Source organism: Vicugna pacos, chromosome 35 (genome assembly GCF_048564905.1).
Source record: "Vicugna pacos chromosome 35, VicPac4, whole genome shotgun sequence".
In the NCBI taxonomy this organism is placed as follows: Eukaryota; Metazoa; Chordata; class Mammalia; order Artiodactyla; family Camelidae; genus Vicugna; species Vicugna pacos.
Genome location: NC_133021.1, coordinates 33074673 through 33089439, shown reverse-complemented (window position 1 = coordinate 33089439; position 14767 = coordinate 33074673). Strand labels below are relative to the sequence as shown.

At 44.7% G+C, this 14767-nt stretch overlaps 1 long non-coding RNA gene across 1 annotated transcript; it reads left to right on the top strand.

Annotated features, from left to right (window-relative positions):
- The first annotated feature begins 1311 nt into the window (after nucleotides 1-1311).
- On the top strand, nucleotides 1312-12500 carry LOC140691547 (uncharacterized). The gene is made up of 2 exons (XR_012067263.1): nucleotides 1312-1758; nucleotides 11785-12500. It is a non-coding gene; the product is annotated as an uncharacterized lncRNA (long non-coding RNA).
- The last annotated feature ends 2267 nt before the right edge of the window (nucleotides 12501-14767 follow it).

The following is a 14767-nucleotide window of genomic DNA, read 5'->3' as shown; positions in this document are numbered from 1 at the left end:
TGCATAAATCTGCCTTTTACTCTGAGAAGATAAGGATAGGATTTGATTTATTGAACTGTTGCTTGTATTCAACAAATAGCATACTTTATTTGAAACACACTTTTAAACATATTTTGGAATTGCTAGCTTATACTATAAAAACTCCCATTAAAAAAATATAAAATAATATATATATTATCTGAACTAAGGCATTTTCCAGCTAGTTTAAGAATGAATCGTAGTCTAAGAGTGAGTTGTTTGTTAAAACAACAAGAAATCTATCTCAGGATAATAATCACATAAAATTTCGTCTCTTAGAAGTGAAAGAATAGCTAGAAACAGCGAATTTTTTAGAAATATTTAAACATTAATAAAATAGTCATACAATTTACTTCTAAACTCTGAAGACTGGTTTAGAACTTTTATTTTTAGCAGGAATTGCAAAACTCAACTCAACTTGACATTTCTAATTTTAAAACATGCAGAAAATAAAAAAATGGAGAGCATGAATTACTATTTTTTTAAACATTTGAAAATCCTATGTATTATTTCTGTATTTTGAGGAATAAGGTTAAATCTACTTCCTGCATTTTATTATGTGCAACTGTATCAAGAGCTCATTTTGGCATTCTAATTTTGAAATAAATTTAAAAATAAAGACCTTAGTGTTGAAACACAACTATCTTCCTTTTCAAATTTTTTTTAAAACAAGGGCCGCTGCACTCCTTCCTCTACCAAACGCACCCTAAGTCCTGGGAAAGGATGACGCGGTGAGGCCGCGCTTCCGGTCTGCTCAGCCAGGGGCGCTGCCACCCCCCTGTGGTCCACGAGGAAGGCCTGGAGGCTCTTTGGTTTTATGCTGCTGTGAAGTGTTTGTTTGTTTGTTTTGCAAAACTGTTGCAGCAGAAGACTCGGTCACCCGCCCTGGCACGCACAGTGAGCGGGTCCTGACAAACGCCCCCTGTGGCCACACGCCTGGACAGGGAGCCTGACGGCGCCTCTGCTGGGAGAGCGGGTTGTCAGAAAGCCGCTGTGCCCGCTTGCAAAGACGGGTCGGTGCGTTAGAATTTCATGTATAATGTATTGTGCGTTGTAATTTTACATATGGTGCTGCGGCTGGAGTCAACGGCCGGGGACGGGGCGAGCCCGGGCCCCGCGCCCGCGCCCGCGCCCACACCCGCGCCCGCGCCGGCCGTGCTGCTCCCGAGGCAGGCTCAGCGCGCGGCCGCAGCCGCTCGGGGTTGCGGGTTCGCAGCCGCGCTGCGCCCCGAATCCCACGTGCGCGCCGCCGGGCGTGACAGCCCGCGCGCCTGCGGGGACACCTCCCTCCAGGGTCAGGGTCCGGCGCGCCCTGCTGGGCCGCGAGTGGCCGTTGCCACGGCGCCGCGCCCGGCTCTGGCGTTACTAAGGAAGAGCTCACAGGGTCAGGCTTCGGTGTCCCCGTCAGCACAGTCAGGTTCCTTCTCCCTAACACGCCGTCTCCTCGTCTGTGGCCTGGTTCACATCTCAGATAGTTTGCTCCTCTCCCGTTCGCCTTCTCAAGAGTTCCCAGACTGTCCGAGGAAGACGTCACTCCAAAGAACGTGAATAACCCGGACGATACGCTGTGACAAACTTGCACGTGGCCGTGGAAACTGTGCACGTTAAGGTATATTTCAGGAACAGTCATCTTTACAAAGGAAGGCGATTCTGGCCCGCGCTGCAACACGAGTGAACCTGGAAGCTCCTACACTCAGAGAAAAAGCCAGACACAAGAGGACGAAGGCGGTGTGAGTCCAAGTGTGTGCGGTACCTTGAGTAGCCAGTTCACAAAGATGGAAAGTCGAAACAGTGGTGACTGGGGGGTGGGGGAGGAGGGGAGGAGGGATTTTGGTGCCATGGGTACCGAATTTCAGTTTGGGATGAAGAAAAGAGCTTTGGAGGTGGATGGTGGTGATGGTGTCACAAGAAGAATGTACTGAATGCCACTGAACTGTACACCTAAACGTGGTTAAAATGCTAAGTTTTATGTGACGTATATTTTCCCACAATCATAAAAACAGAAAAGAAAATTTTATTTATTTATTTATTTATTCATTTTTCAGGCAATGTAACCTTCCTGACACGATCTATAAAGCAAAGAGATTCAACCTGTGTATAGAGAAAAAGCAAGTTAGGAAATAAGTTGATAGAAAAAAAAAATTTTTAGGTACCCTTATCCAAATTCTTAGTTCTGCCCCCAAGGAATATATGCAACAAATTTTTACATTAATGTAACTCAACTAGAGCTTCATGTCTCCTTGAAGACATGTCCACCCCTTCTTGACATGGAGCAAAGAAGGGACACAGAACGGCAAAGTGCCTCTCAAATGTCGTCCCCATATGTGGGCTTTTGGGTTTTATCTAAAGCCACGAGAATTCGTCCAGTATAAACAAAATCATTTTCAAGTGTTCAATATATTAGACTGTTGAAAGAAGTGAAAGGTTGCTGGTTTTGCTGAAACTTTTTCCTTCTCCCCCTAGCAGCCACACTGGACCCGTCTGATTGGCATGCCTTTGGGTAGGAGCCTGGCCAAAAGGGTCCTAGGGATTCAAACTTGGTTCTGGCCCACCATCTGGGTTCTCTGGATGGATTGGCATGTGCTGTGGACTGGGGTCTTGTTGATAGAAGCCTAAATTACATGTCATGAGAGACAAGGGGAACAGATTTTGCCCCGCCCCTGCTGATCACATTAATCATAGTGGCCAATGGAATGTACGCTTGCCAGCAAACTCACCATGTGGTTGAAAGATCATTCTCCATGCGTCTCTGGGATTTTGGTATATCCTTACAGCAGAGGGTCTCTCTGACTACCCTTCCAGGGTATTTGAATCGCCAACAGCATGGAAGATAGAACGTCTCCTTCCAGAGCAAAGGGGAGACCTGCTTGCATGATAACAGATGAATCTCTCCAAATTCAGGGTTCCTCTCCCACTGCACACACAGGTTTCCCTGTAGGCCTTGGGAGACAAGCAGTGCAAACTCAGCAAACGTTTGCTCAAGCCACCTGCTGCACCATGAGTCATGAAGTCCTTTGTCTCTGACCCGGGAGTCTCATGTCTTCAGAGACCACCCATGAAACTGACAGCCTAACTTGTTGTTTGCAAGTTGGGTGAAACCTTAGCCCCTTCACAGCCCTTGACAGTTCTGATACGGAGCTACACTGTATCCATGCCTTCAGATAAAAGTAAACTTAAATTAGTCATGGGCTTTGGGAGCAGCCTCAGATGAGCATCTTTACAAAAACGTAAAATGAAATTATGCATTTAGGCGCTGCGTATATTCCAAATTCTTCATTTTAAAAATCAGAATCTTCATGTTCTAAATGAAAAATCACTTTAATCACCCAAAAGGCACTTCGGGGAGTATTCAAAATATAGGAGTAATATTCACGTCGTAATTTTGTTCTATTGTGGTGTGTGATATGGATATTAATAATCCATGGAGGGGAGAGAGAGAGGGGACACACATATTCTGAACAGAGAAAGCTGACAGCAGGGCAGAGCAGGCCGCTGACTCCGCTCACTGCAGGGCCTCCTTCCCGTCAGTCGCCTCCAGTGCAGCCGTCCTGCCCCCTCGTATCATTGCGTTGATGCTGTGAGGACTGTTCATCCTATAAATCAAGTCGTTTGACTAATGGCTAATTTTCATACTTAGCATTTGATTTTGTTCAAGTGACTCAGAAGTTCACGGGCCCATCTATTTTTTCCATCTTTCTGTTCTTTCCCCCTTCTTACTAGTACATCATTTTCTCAGTAACTCCCCCGGGACCTGCTAAGCAAATTATTTGCTTAGTGTACTTCGTTAGAGCAGAATTGTGGTATGCCAATGGTTCCCTAATAAAAATCCTTAAATTACTGAACTGCAAAATTAATCAAAGTTAGGGTTTTTTTGTTTGTTTTTTTTTCCAGTTAGTTTGTACATTTGTATTGCCACCAAAAAGATAGTGAAAATTGTACAGAATCAATAAAGCAAATTCGGACGGGAATGTCCCGCCCTCAACCCAAGCACATGCCCTCCTCAGGTATGAACTTCCCTCCGACGTCACTTGAAAACGGGCTTCCATGAAGGGCGGAGCCCAGTGCCTGTCATGTCATATCCGATCTCTGCCCAGCTGTGGGAAGGGGCACCACAAGCTTTACACTCTCAGTGTCTGTATTTAGTTAGTAGGTTTCACATGTGTCCAGGTTCACAATCTTGTATCCACAATTCAAAGTGCAAATTGCATTAAAAAATTTTTTTTAATCTTTTAACTCCTTTAGTCACGACAGGCACGACAGGGGCCTGAATGGAGGAGAAGCTATTCACAGCCCCCATTTACCACCAGGGTCCTTAATACACTCGACTCTGGAGAGCAGCCCCAGAGCTTGGTGGGAACACTGTCTAACGCGCCATATCTGCCATGTATTTCCCTTCTGAAATCAAAAGGAAAAAAACCAAATCTGACTTTTGAAACACGTGAGAGCCAGTGTGTTTGGGGACCTGCCCTCCTGGCTGCTTCAGCACCGGAGCTGTCCACCTTCCCTGCAGGCTGTTCACCTGGTCACCCACCGTCCAGGTCTAGACCCGGGAAAGGAGCTGACGTCTCCCTTAGCCCAACTCCTTCTGCTCTGAACAGGGAACCTCAGGCCCCAGGTGGTTCACACAGCTAGGTTTCCCATATTTTCCTGTGTCACAATCCACAAATTTGAAAGCTTGGCAACTTTTCAGCAAGGGCGGACATGAAAAGAAAGAAGGTAATAATTAGTAAGCAGTATTTTGTTATAATTATTACTAGGTTTGAACTGTCTTCTTGGTTTATATAAAGTGATCAGTAGGTTTTCTATTTGTTAATCTTCTATTCGTTTAAAAAAAGAAGCCTAAATTAAACATGAACCAAAGGGGAGACACGTGAAATGCAGAAGAGTGTAAATCTGGGTATGAAGATACCTTGTCAGACCTTTTAAATGATGCAGATCTACCTCCCAAGGGAATAGTTTGCCAGCATTTAGTTCAGGATATTTTCCAGTGAATAAGCATCAGGGAAGTCATGTCCTCAGAGATCATCTCCAATTCAAATAGGTACTACAAATAAAATTTCTTTTACCAGATTTCTCCATAATGTCATCAAATTGTTATACACAGCTGTTCATACAGGGCTCTCCCTGTAAAATCAGAGAGGCTTCTTTGCTTCCTTCATTTGGAATAAGATGGTAATATCACCAAATGTTAAACCTTGGAAGTCTCCAAAAGAGCATCTGATGAGCCCACTTACTTTGAAAAGTGAAAGGACATTCAGTTCTTTGCTAAAAATCCTTCCCCTCTGAAGCCGCGTAAGCCGGAAATGGGATGGTCATTTTGCTGCCTTGTAATGGAAAATTTGAAAATGATAGTAACAAGTGTTTGGAGCCTGGCAAAGGGCAAGGTGCTCTGTCTGTGTTTACTCATTTCATTTTGCTTCTGAAAAATATATCCCAACGGAGAGCCCCTGTCAAACTGAAACTTAGCTAAATGTGTAATGATCCAGGCGATTTGATTTCCAGATTCTCTCAAAAGGAAACCATATTTTAAAATAATTTTTGAAGAGTTCTGTAAAAGAACTCATTTTTTCCCCCAGCTAGAAACAGAGATGTTTTAGGAAAAAGGTGGAGGTGGACAGATGGATAACAGTTTCTCCATGAAAATGCCATTTCTCGGAAGATATGAATGTTCTTACAAAAGCACGGAGGAGACGCTACAGATAAACATCAGCTGAAAAGTAGTCTGAACTTCCACAATCCCATACCTTCCCCCACCAAAATGTGATTATTGGGGTAAATAAAAATGCTGTTTGGATGAAGAGCAGTGTTTCTGAGTCAGTGAGTCCTGGACCCAGCCGTGCGACCAGGGTTCTCATCCAGACCCTCCCCAGCTGCTGTCATCTGCTCAGGGTTAAGAACCCCAGGCTCCTCTGCCATTAAACAGAGAAACTGGGCCAGAAAGGTCTCGGCCCCTTTCTGTTCCAAGAGTCAGACGTTACGTGTGACAGTCCTATCATTACCCTAACACGATTATTACAGCTTCTGTGGTTGTAGTTCCATACGTATTGTCAGTAAAGTCATTATATGTTTAATGCATTAAGAATTAGTCAGCAGAGAGAGAAAAATGTCATTTTAGGTCGTTTTCTGACGTGAACGGCTTCCTCCGTCTATAAAGCGGGTTGTTGTGCCATCTGCTGGTCGTTCTGAGGTTGCCGCTCCTGCTGTAAAGGGTACCGGTCCCTTTTCCCTCTGTTGCCCCCAAAAGCCTTCAAGATGTTTTCTGCTCTCTGCAAGAAGTAGAGATAAGTGCCAAGACAGTTATGATGGTCCGCAAGGAAAGTTGTGAGCATTTATTTATACATTTTTGCATGTTTCTCCAAAGAGGCACTGACACATACATTTTAAAACAAGAGGTTTAGATCAGAGGTGTTGATATAAACAGTGGGGCACCTGAACTCTAACTGCAGAGTGTTTTAAATGAAACGTCTTCCTCATCTCTGGACTCCGTAAAGGCTAGGACATAATGTGGCCCCGTGGCTTCCACCCCCGAGCGCTGTTTCTCCCCGCAGCCCAGTAGGACGTCCCTCCAGGGCGACACTCCTGAGGCGTCTTACACCCAAGTGGCTTCACTGTGCCAAGGACAGGGACGCGAGCAGCTCCCCGAAAGGGGCAACTGGACGCCAAGGAACCATGAATAAGGATTTGTTAATAAACAAAGAACAAAGCAATTGCCTCCTAGCGGGGGAAATGTACTTTGGGTAGAATCATCAAAGGGACAAATAAAACATCTTCTATTTTTAACCACTTACAAGTTCCCGAAATTATGTCTCTTTCAACAGCCTAGAGGGCCTTTGAAGATGCTCTAATTAAGTTGCTAGAGAGGCCAGAATATTTGTCCCTTTTAGAGTAAACAAAGAGGGACTGTTGCTCCAGTGACATTTTCATGGTCCTTGTATTTAGAAAGTTAACTGCATTCCTCCGTGTCACCCTTCACATAAGGCTTTCAGAACCTCTTTTAGAAAAGTCATCCGCTTGTGGATTACTGAAACTGCACACGTGCTACCTCGGGGCACGTTGCACACGCTGAAGGTGGTAACCAAGCAGGCATCTTTAGGTTCTGACTCTCTCTTGGAAAGAAGGACCAGGTGATCTTCGAATTTTATAAATGTTATATAATCATATTGTAATGCCTGGAAGTGATTGGGCAGCTAATTACCAGAATCGCTGATCAACACGATGGTACTAACAGCGCACGGCATGAAAACAAGTTTAAAATGGAAAACCTATGTTCAATTCAGCTCTTGAAGGGCCAGTAACACCATTCATGTCCGTGGCTGAGTTTTTCTAAAAGATTCAGGGGCTCCCACTGGAATGTCGACCTCACTGCCTTGAGCTCCTTCACAGCCATGAGTCTGTGATATGGTCGCAGCACAGGTGAGGTAAGAGAGGCTCAGAAACATGAGCCAAGGTTTTCACATGCTTATGTGACCTTATCAGGGTTAGCAGGGCTCTGCAATTCAGACTGGCTGCACCCCGATTCCCTGTGATTTGCTTTATCTTTTCCTTTCTTCCTTCCACCCCACCTCTGCCTGGGGACAGTGGCAAAATGCAGGAAGGTTATGGAACCAAGAGATAGATCAGGGATGGAGAGAAATTCAGTAAGGGGTCCCTTAGGCTCAGGACGGGTTCCTTCCTGGGACCGCCTTCCATGCTTCCTGAGTTAGTAAAGACCTTTCTGTGCCCAGACAATCCAGTGAAATCTGCATGTCCTTTCTCCACCTAGAGCTGAGCCAGCTGGTTTGAATGTGTGCCCTGCTTGATTGTTTGGAGGCTTTTATACATTTTATGGGGAAATATGTGATTGACTTAGACACAGATGAGGTGGCGGGGTTGGGAGCCAGCGGGGTGGGGGAGAAAGAATATTTAAATCTGATCAGCACTGATGGTTTCAAAGGGCAGTCATCCTGGCCCCAGACCTCATCTTTCCCAACGTGGGCGATCAAATGAATGAAAATGTCAGGAAGGGACATAATTGAATCCGACTGGTGACTGCGCAAGCCATGCCTTATTTAATAAGGGAACAGCCAAGAGGACCCTGGAAACCCATTACCCTAACTCAGTTAGTCCCTTTTCCTTGCAGAGGGCCTTAAGCCAGGGGAGGACTGGAGACAACAGACTTGAGTGTGAGCAACTGGAAGACACCTAGCCCATAAGAAGTTATGTGCAAATTATTCTTTCCCTTTGTAAAGAAATGGTCTCTTCCCCCCAGCTTTATTGAGATATAACTGACAGATAACATTGTGTGAGCTGAAGGAGTGTAACGTGATGATCTGATACACTTGACTATTGCAGAATGATGACCACCTCAGCAACAGCTGACTCCTCCATCACACCTTCATCATATCACAAAATTACCGTCTGTGTGTGGTGAGAACATTTAATATTTACTCTCTTAGCAACCTCGTTTTATTTTTAATTTTTTTACTGAAGTAGAGTCGATTTACAATGTTGTGTTAGTCTCTGGGGCACAGCACAGTGATCCCCTAAATGCCCATCGACAGATGATTGGATAAAGAAATTGTGGTGGATAAATACAGTGGAATTCTTAGCAACTTCCAAGCAACTTTCAACACACACAACTTTCAAGTTACACAAGCAGCTTTCAAGTAACTTTCATCGCCCTGTTAGATATCGGGTCCCCAGAACTGACGCACATTTTAGGTGGAAATGTGTACCCTTTCACCAGCACCTCCCCCCGTCCTCCGCCCCAAACTCTGAAGCCCATTTCACAAAGTAAATCTACTGTTGATACCTGTGCAAAGATAATGTCTGCGATGACCTTTACAAATCTCTCAACTGGCGTGCTTTCAGTGTTTTGGAATCCAGTCTGCTGCTTACTTGTTAAGGATCTTTCCATAAACTTTATAGCATGTAAAGTCAATGTGAGTTTCTCCATCCTATGAAATATCGGCCCTTGGTGTCTCAGCTCCATCCTCAGTTCAGTGGGTCCCCAGCATTCTCACAGGGAAACAGATTACCGTTGACAGCAAATTTGGGGTTTGTTTGTTTGTTGTTTAATGTAGGAAACAGCAGTACAACTCAAGGGTAGCACTATTTTCATTCTTTTTTAATTAGTAAATCATATACTTACTCATGCACAAGCCTGAGTAGACAGACACCCTACAATTCTCTCTCACCATTAGGGAAATTGGCTTATTCCTGGATGTCTCAAAAGCTTCCTAAACACAGGGAATTTAGATAATTACAGAAGGTTTTCCTAATGGAGTCTCTTTTGCAAATCAATATAAAATCACAAGCAGACTTGGAAGGGGGTGCAGACCGGAAAGCCATTTGTTTTATTAGCTTTCCATTCGTTTTAATCTTAAGAAAAAATACGTGAGAAAAGAATATGCCTTTAATAGCTTCCTAATAGATCAAAACAAAGGCTAGTTTGTGTCATAGTAAATAAAACTTTGGGGAAATTTAATTATATCATTTTTAAAGGAATAATCCTGGACGCTGTTTTGAGAACCACTAGTTTCAGAATGCACCTCCTTAGTACCAACTTTTCTTTTCCTTAATCTTCTAAACCCTAAAACACAGGAAACAATATATCTGAATGCTAACCGATGCATGAAATTGGGTATTCCAATATTTTGAAAACTATTTTAAGCATAAATTTAAAATTCATATATTAGCCACATTAACCCAATCTGCAAACTCACATATTACCCCAAATAAAAAAGCAATATGCTTGGTTATTGATAATGTCTTAGCTTTATAGAATTAAAACGTACATGAGAGTGGTAAAGATTCCAACACACAGCTCAAAAATGTGGGGCATGGCGTTTACTCTGCTGTCGGCACCTTCTGGAAATTCAAAATAATTATGACGTCTTAAGATCAAGATAACATTTTAGGTTATAATTAAAAATCATTGGTTCATTTTTCTTCTGCCTCTGATTTATCCGAGCTACAAATCTGGGAGCTAATCAGAAAGAATAGTGAAACATCGTAAGGACTTTTTGAAGGGTCCTTTTTTTCTTATTTCACAAAGTAAAATGTGTTCCATGCCCTGTTGGGTAAACTAAAAGCGTCTAAGACATAGGAAAATTCACTTAAGAAAAATATTTTCTATATTAATACTGATGTTTAAAATCCTTTAAGTATTATTTGGCTTTTTCTTTTCCTTTTAAGGTTTAAAGTTTCTCTTCCTGGTTTGGGAATCAGTAAACAAATACAGTGCCGTGAGCAACTTGGTACCAACACAATCAGATCCTTCAAAACAGTGTTTTTTTCTGTTTTCTCTTTAAGTTTCCTGTTGCCCTGATACATTGTGTCCTCACGTCCCTTAGAAGCCACATGAGGAAGTAATAAAGGGCATCCTACTGTCCACAGACAGGCAGCGTTTACCAGCTGATGGAGAGAAATACTGAGCATCGTCACCATTTGTCACACACGGCCGTTTGGTCACAGGGAGAGAGATCGGTGCGCAGGGAACACCCGTGGAAAAGGACAATGGATCATGGGCAGTTCCGCAGTTTAATTTTTACAGGATACGGAAGTCAGACATGATCTTAGACAAACTATAAAATAGTAACAACAGGCTGGCCACTGTTCATGGAAAACAGGCTCCCTGCAAAGACAAGGGAGACGCAGGACTCGCATCTTAAAAAACCGTTTTTCCCTTTAGCGCCAAGTCTTGCGCATTGCAGCTCTCCTCACAGAAAAAAAGAAACAAGGAGACACGAGTATTGTCTTTTGAAGACGTCCTTCCCAGGAATGTGGAAGGTGTGCAAACACGTACCGTGTGCTCGGGGACCCAGCTCCCCCTACAGGAAGCAGGAAGGAAGACATTCTTTGTGAACAGCGTTCTCCGGCACTCACCCCAATACGAAGATTGTTTTTGCTTCTGACAAACGATGCTCCCGGCTGAGAATGTTCACGAGAAGAAAGGAAAGTGATAGGTGGGCGATGTGGCTCATTACCGAGGCGCTGATGTAGTGTATATACATACCATTCAGCCATAAACAAGAATAAAGTAACGCCATTTGTAACAACACGGGTGGGCCTGGAGATTGTCGTACCAAGTGAAGTAAGTCAGACGGAGAAAGACAAATACTCTACGTTATCACTTATCCGTGGAATCTAAACCATAAAACAAATGTATGTAACAAAACAGAAACAGACGCACAGAACAGAGAACAAACCAGTGGCTACCAGCGGGAGAAGGAAGGAAGGAGGGGCAGGGCAGGGTAGGGGGTTAACAGGTACAAAGTACTCTGTGTACAATAAATAAGCTACAAGGATATATCGTCCAGCACGAGGAAATGTAGTCAATAGGTTATAATAACTGTAAATGGAGTATATTCTATAAAAATACTGAATCTCTATGTTGTACACCTGAGACTAATAGAAAATTATAAATCAACTTGACCTCAATCTTTAAACAGAAGACTCCGTGGAGGGAGGGTGGCTGTGGAGCCGCAGCTTGACACAGTCGATGCCCAGCTGCATGCACCTGATCGGGGTGGCGCCCAGCTCAGGCGCTGCCTCCTGAAACACAGTGTGGGACAGGCAACAGCCAAGGGGAGTAAACTCAGGGCCGCGCGTCCAGCGGGCCACGGAGGGGGAGTCCCACTAGACAGTGTCGAGGCTGGAAAAGGGGAAAATGGTGTGTCAGGAGAACATATTCTGACTCCCCCGCAGCCCAGTTTCCTCTTAGGGGGCATCTGACATCCCCTTCTGATGTCTGATGTTTCACATTTACGCCTGTGTTCACTCAAGGTCTCAGCCCTGCCAGAACCTTCTCGATGGAACGTCTCAGCCCTTTGCGTGTGACTGCACATCTGACAAGCCCCCCCTCAAAGCAGCTACATGTGTGGTCAAGGCTATAAAGTGAGAGACGCTGACTCCCCAGGAACGAAACGCTGCCTGCAGAAAACAGAGGGAGCATCGCGGTAGAGAAGAGAGATGCAGAAGGCGTTGGCAGTGACCCTGAAGTCCCAGCTGAGCCGGGTGTGCACCGGCGCCGAGCAGCCCCGACTGAGCTTGTCAGCCGAGAAGCTCCGGCAGCAGTGCTGACAGAGGAGTGTGCGCGGTCCGGGTGCTGTATCGGCCTGAGCAGGGGCACTGTGTGTGTGCGCACACTTGACCTTTGTCGTTCTAAATAAACTTGGGAGAGCAGGGTGCTCTTTGGTGATCTGCTGGCCACGTGATGCTAATCCGTTTATCAAAGAAACCTACCTGCCTGTGCTTTCACAAGGGGCCCCTCAGATATTCGAGGACAGCTGGAATGTTCCAGCCCTTCCTTTGCACGTTTCCTCTCCCCCCTGGATAAACACCCCGAGCTGTTTTAGCCGTTAGTCATGTAACACACCGCTGCGTGTCCCCATAGTCCTGAGAATGTCCCTGTCGGCATTCGCTGCTCAGGCGGCGTCCCGGGCAAACCTGTGCTCCTTTAAAGGTAAATGACTTTTGATAAAACTTCTGTAAGAAATGAATGCAGGACTCCTCGTTTCAATTTCGACCTGTAATGAGTTTAGAAGCTATTACTCCCATTTTTACAACAACAAAGCTGGACAAACTGAAAATAAATGTCTTTCTTGGACCCACCAGAGACCTGAGGCTGCAGGGCACGCTGCCACTCCGGGATCTGGAGACCAGTCAATCCAGAAGAGACTTCGCTGGCCTCACCCAGCTAGGCTGGGGGACGGTCTTTCCTCCACCCCTTCTAACATTTACGTCTCACTCAAGGGGATAAAACAAAAACAAAACCATAGGAGGTTAGAGCGTCAGGGAACTAGACGGTCTAGTCCAGAAGGGAGGGGAGGATGGGGGAGGAAATTCTCCACTGAGGGAAAAACGCGTGTGGAGGTCACAGCCCAGAGACACAGCCCTGCAGGACCCCGAGATTTAGCCCGAAGACTGTAGCCTGTTTGTCCTTCCCCGTGGGTGCCCACCAGAGTGCAGGGTTCCTCTGCACTGACAGCGCGTTTCACCTGACGGAGCTGGAAGGGGTGAATGAGGGAAGCCCAGCGCCAAAGCGGAGACAGAAGCAAGGACCCTGGAGCTGTCCGGCTCCCCAGGCACACTCAGCCCCAGCCCCCACAGCCCGATGACCATACCTGCTCCAGCTAAAAGCCCGCTGCCTTCAGTGCCTGTCACTCAATGTGCGTCCGGCTTTTTACAAAGTGGTTAGTACCTGCAAGTCTCAAAGCCCCAGTTTATCCCTTCCCATTAGTTTATTTTCTATGTCTCTGAGTCTTTCTGTTTTGTAAATACGTTCATTTGTGTCTTATTGTTTTTAGCTTCCACAAATCAGGGGAACTGTAGTCAATATCTTATAGTAACCTATAGTGAAAAGGAATATATATGTACATGTATGACTGAAACATGATGCTGTACCCCAGAAACTGACTATACTGACCGTACGTTAATTAATATGCCTATTTTAGACCAATATTTTTCCAACTGAGCTAGTCATTAAAATGTCTGAGGTGCTTATTAAAAATATAGATCCTGAAGCACCACATTCCAGACCTGCAGATGAGAGATTCAGGAATCACTATGTGTAACAAGTTCCCCAGGAAGTTCTGCTCATGAGGCAAGTTGGGGAAGGACCCCAAGAAAGATGTGAAAACTCATCCAGACCCACTGATGGCAGTTAGGGATGGAGTATGGTGCACAGGGTCAAATTCTGCATCCGGGTGATTTGTGTACATTTACACCTTCAGCCCCATGAGAACTAAATAAGGTCGATACTAATATTATCTCAGTTTTACGGATGAAAATACTGAGGGATGTAAGTATTAAGTTACTTCCCCAAAGTCACATGGCTTCTAGGCACAGAGATGAGATTCCACCCCAGAAAGTTTACTCCAGAGCTGGGACCTCAACTCCCTCTCAGCAAAGGCCACGTAATATTCCAGGGTTTCCAACAGAACCAAACAGTCTTCGATATAAAACTTTAGTCGCAAATCTGTTTTTTATCGATTATCACATCCTGGTTGATTCATGGTCACCCGAGCACAGGCAAGGCGAACTTCATGAAAAGCTGCCAGATACTCCATTTAGAAATTCAGTCGTCCTCACACTGAAGTGCTGAATCTTCAAGTAAGCCTAGTCATTGAGTAGTAAATGCAATTCTGGAAGGAAGCATTATGGAAAATGCAAGGCATTAATTTATGTAAGTCAAAACATGAGTTTGCAAAGAGTGTAAGATTTATTATTAAAGACACAGTAACTTTGAAAGTATTACACATTTCTCATCATCTATAAAGCCCATCGTCAAATGATATTTTATTTAAAAATCTCTAAAAATACTGGAACCCTGAAATGGAGAAAGACTGGTCTGAGAAGAGCTTTCAGTCTGCTTTTAATTGTCCCAGATACGCAGACAGGAACATGACCGTTACAATTCCTGGAACATTGCCGAGCTCTCCTGCACACGTAGACTCAGAGTTAGGATCCCAGTGCCAGGAAATGGGGAAGAAAAGCTTGAATTGTCTTGCACTGAATGTTTGTGAGCACTTAACGTTCTCTCCCAGACCCACAGAGGACAGGACGGAGACTAGAAAGGAAAGGAAGATGCTGTGTTGGGAGGAAAACTGTCTCATGTAAACTTCAGTTAAAATGTGCCTCTTTGGACTGGGCATAAATCACCCAGACCCGAGCTTCTGTGGCCCTTTAAGCTTCCAGTCATCTAGTAAACATTTCAAGATTATGTGAGCTTGACGACCCTTGTCCTGTAATTTTACCCAATCCCCAT